A 4,936-nucleotide genomic window follows, 5' to 3' on the forward strand; every position below is an offset into this window, starting at 1 on the left:
TGAACGGTGGAACCACAAAGTACAAAGGAAGAGGCGCGCCTCCACCTTGCCGGGCACAACATCCAGCGCCGACCGTCCTACCGTGCACACACCACCCACAACGATTGCTTGTGTGTGTGTACATACGTACGACACGTCGTGTGTGGGTCTCTGTCTCTCTCTCGCTCTGTGTGTGTGTGTGTGTGTGTGTTGCACGAGCACCGGGAAACCGTCAGGACAGAAGGATCACGAGGAGTGTGAACACGCTCGGGGTAAGAGGCTTACACAAACCAATGACTCTTTTGACAAGGCGCCACCATCGCTGTGTCTGCTGGGCACGTGGCCTCCCCACGACAGGGAGGTTGGTGCCGGGTTCAACTTGGGAGCTTGCAAACACTGTAACCGTCAAAGGGCGTCGACACGCACCGCCCGCGCCTGCGTGTCTCTGCTCACATTTTGCCAGAGAAATGGCGTGTTCAGCTACCAGAACGAGACGCGCTGTGCACATTCCCGCACCACCACATTCGGGAGTCGAGATGGCGGACGCCCGCTCCGGAGCTTGATTCGGACCACTGCGAGACCAAAAGACAGGTGGACGCCTCGGACTCACGCGAGAACCTTCGTCAAGTGCCAAAGGGCAGGCTAGGAGAAACCGGAGCCGTGCCAAGCCCTCTGACTCGTTATTGGATGCCCGGTCTGCCCACCGGCGGTGGGCGCATTGCGGGGCAGAACGGGAGGAACGCCGGAGTCGGTAACACACCAGCCGGAGCTGGCCCCACTCCGAGCCCTCCCACGTCGGACACGAGTCGCCAAATCGATCGGTGGATACCGAGCACACAACACGCAGGGGAACTTGGTGAAAGAACTGCGCGTGTGCTTAACTACTCAGTAAAACAGATTTCCCTCACTCAGGGGCTTGCATCTGTGACAGACAGCGTCCTTTGTTGCGCAAAGACGGAGGGCCGTTGGAAACTAGTCTGTCCTGAGAGCCGGGCACGGGTACAAGCGGGGCTGCTGGCTCCCAGAGTACGATTTCAGCAAAACACCAAAGAGTTTGAAAAGTACAACAAAAGACTTTGTCAAAATTGTTCCAAGTCTCGCACACCGTTCATTTTGTGACTTTCCAAGTGCTCTTTTCAAAGGTCTCTTTCCTGAGATTGAGCACCTTTCAGCAAAGCATCACTTTTCGGGCGCTTTCAAAGTGTACCCGCTGTCGTAAAAATGTTCTGAAAATCGTGTTCCCGAAAATCTCCGGGCACCCCGCCAACCCCCAAGGACAGAAATGACAAGTGTCAAGTTGGCGGGGCGTCGGGCCACCTGCTGCCGGCCATGAGCATCCAAATCCCCGCAGAAGGGGCATTTTCATTTCTTCATCGGGACTTCCGGCAATTTCCAAGGTTCAACTCATTAACGTTGTTCGCAGACACTTGCCAGAAAATGCAAGTGGCCACTTTGCCGGGCCGACTCGCTTGCCCAAGCGGGAAACCATCAACCGCAGGCCCGGTAAGGCGGCCGAATCTGACCTCATAGACTTCCACACAACGGGACTTTTGACTTTCCCGGCCGCGGGTGGCCTCCACCCGGCCTCAGCCATCAGCCCTGCCTGCCTCCAGCCGCCTTCTGGTTAATGAGTTATCCAGCCTGGCACTTCGGTTGCGCCAGCGAGACCAAGTCTCGGCTTTGGTTAATGATTTGAGCCGAACCGACCTGCCCCCCGCCACCGCGGGCTGAACTCGGGCAGGTCTGCCGATTTCCCGACTCCTTTCGGGGCCTAATCGGGTCGCGCGAGCCGCCTGGCGCGATCGGGGCCCATGCCCCGGCCTCTGCCAGGCCTCGGGCAGCCGCTTTTGAAGCCCGACCAAAAACCCGAAAAATGGGCAAAAAGGGAATAAATTCCCGCCCAAAAAGGGTGAATAGTCGGTTGGGCGGCAGCCCTGGTCGGTCTCTGCAGACCTGGAGGCTCGAGACGTTTGTTTGGAAAACTCACCAAGTCTCGATTCTGCCACCTCCTACCTCTGTGCAGATACCCCGCCAACCCCCAAGGACAGAAATGACAAGTGTCAAGTTGGCGGGGCGTCGGGCCACCTGCTGCCGGCCATGAGCATCCAAATCCCCGCAAAAGGGGCATTTTCATTTCTTCATCGGGACTTCCGGCAATTTCCGAGGTTCAACTCATTAACGTTGTTCGCAGACACTTGCCAGAAAATGCAAGTGGCCACTTTGCCGGGCCGACTCGCTTGCCCAAGCGGGAAACCATCAACCGAAGGCCCGGTAAGGCGGCCGAATCTGACCTCATAGACTTCCACACAACGGGACTTTTGACTTTCCCGGCCGCGGGTGGCCTCCACCCGGCCTCAGCCATCAGCCCTGCCTGCCTCCAGCCGCCTTCTGGTTAATGAGTTATCCAGCCTGGCACTTCGGTTGCGCCAGCGAGACCAAGTCTCGGCTTTGGTTAATGATTTGAGCCGAACCGACCTGCCCCCCGCCCCCCCCGGGCTGAACTCGGGCAGGTCTGCCGATTTCCCGACTCCTTTCGGGGCCTAATCGGGTCGCGCGAGCCGCCTGGCGCGATCGGGGACCATGCCCCGGCCTCTGCCAGGCCTCGGGCAGCCGCTTTTGAAGCCCGACCAAAAACCCGAAAAATGGGCAAAAAGGGAATAAATTCCCGCCCAAAAAGGGTGAATAGTCGGTTGGGCGGCAGCCCTGGTCGGTCTCTGCAGACCTGGAGGCTCGAGACGTTTGTTTGGAAAACTCACCAAGTCTCGATTCTGCCACCTCCTACCTCTGTGCAGATACCCCGCCAACCCCCAAGGACAGAAATGACAAGTGTCAAGTTGGCGGGGCGTCGGGCCACCTGCTGCCGGCCATGAGCATCCAAATCCCCGCAAAAGGGGCATTTTCATTTCTTCATCGGGACTTCCGGCAATTTCCAAGGTTCAACTCATTAACGTTGTTCGCAGACACTTGCCAGAAAATGCAAGTGGCCACTTTGCCGGGCCGACTCGCTTGCCCAAGCGGGAAACCATCAACCGAAGGCCCGGTAAGGCGGCCGAATCTGACCTCATAGACTTCCACACAACGGGACTTTTGACTTTCCCGGCCGCGGGTGGCCTCCACCCGGCCTCAGCCATCAGCCCTGCCTGCCTCCAGCCGCCTTCTGGTTAATGAGTTATCCAGCCTGGCACTTCGGTTGCGCCAGCGAGACCAAGTCTCGGCTTTGGTTAATGATTTGAGCCGAACCGACCTGCCCCCCGCCACCGCGGGCTGAACTCGGCAAGGTCTGCCGATTTCCCGACTCCTTTCGGGGCCTAATCGGGTCGCGCGAGCCGCCTGGCGCGATCGGGGCCCATGCCCCGGCCTCTGCCAGGCCTCGGGCAGCCGCTTTTGAAGCCCGACCAAAAACCCGAAAAATGGGCAAAAAGGGAATAAATTCCCGCCCAAAAAGGGTGAATAGTCGGTTGGGCGGCAGCCCTGGTCGGTCTCTGCAGACCTGGAGGCTCGAGACGTTTGTTTGGAAAACTCACCAAGTCTCGATTCTGCCACCTCCTACCTCTGTGCAGATACCCCGCCAACCCCCAAGGACAGAAATGACAAGTGTCAAGTTGGCGGGGCGTCGGGCCACCTGCTGCCGGCCATGAGCATCCAAATCCCCGCAAAAGGGGCATTTTCATTTCTTCATCGGGACTTCCGGCAATTTCCAAGGTTCAACTCATTAACGTTGTTCGCAGACACTTGCCAGAAAATGCAAGTGGCCACTTTGCCGGGCCGACTCGCTTGCCCAAGCGGGAAACCATCAACCGAAGGCCCGGTAAGGCGGCCGAATCTGACCTCATAGACTTCCACACAACGGGACTTTTGACTTTCCCGGCCGCGGGTGGCCTCCACCCGGCCTCAGCCATCAGCCCTGCCTGCCTCCAGCCGCCTTCTGGTTAATGAGTTATCCAGCCTGGCACTTCGGTTGCGCCAGCGAGACCAAGTCTCGGCTTTGGTTAATGATTTGAGCCGAACCGACCTGCCCCCCGCCCCCGCGGGCTGAAGTCGGGCAGGTCTGCCGATTTCCCGACTCCTTTCGGGGCCTAATCGGGTCGCGCGTGCCGCCTGGCGCGATCGGGGCCCATGCCCCGGCCTCTGCCAGGCCTCGGGCAGCCGCTTTTGAAGCCCGACCAAAAACCCGAAAAATGGGCAAAAAGGGAATAAATTCCCGCCCAAAAAGGGTGAATAGTCGGTTGGGCGGCAGCCCTGGTCGGTCTCTGCAGACCTGGAGGCTCGAGACGTTTGTTTGGAAAACTCACCAAGTCTCGATTCTGCCACCTCCTACCTCTGTGCAGATACCCCGCCAACCCCCAAGGACAGAAATGACAAGTGTCAAGTTGGCGGGGCGTCGGGCCACCTGCTGCCGGCCATGAGCATCCAAATCCCCGCAAAAGGGGCATTTTCATTTCTTCATCGGGACTTCCGACAATTGCCGAGGTTCAACTCATTAACGTTGTTCGCAGACACTTGCCAGAAAATGCAAGTGGCCACTTTGCCGGGCCGACTCGCTTGCCCAAGCGGGAAACCATCAACCGCAGGCCCGGTAAGGCGGCCGAATCTGACCTCATAGACTTCCACACAACGGGACTTTTGACTTTCCCGGCCGCGGGTGGCCTCCACCCGGCCTCAGCCATCAGCCCTGCCTGCCTCCAGCCGCCTTCTGGTTAATGAGTTATCCAGCCTGGCACTTCGGTTGCGCCAGCGAGACCAAGTCTCGGCTTTGGTTAATGATTTGAGCCGAACCGACCTGCCCCCCGCCTCCCCCGGGCTGAACTCGGGCAGGTCTGCCGATTTCCCGACTCCTTTCGGGGCCTAATCGGGTCGCGCGAGCCGCCTGGCGCGACCGGGGACATGCCCCGGCCTCTGCCAGGCCTCGGGCTGCCGTTTTTGAAGCCCGACCAAAAACCCGAAAAATGGACAAAAA

This window comes from Pristiophorus japonicus, unplaced genomic scaffold, assembly GCF_044704955.1.
Source record: "Pristiophorus japonicus isolate sPriJap1 unplaced genomic scaffold, sPriJap1.hap1 HAP1_SCAFFOLD_2312, whole genome shotgun sequence".
NCBI classification, from domain to species: Eukaryota; Metazoa; Chordata; class Chondrichthyes; family Pristiophoridae; genus Pristiophorus; species Pristiophorus japonicus.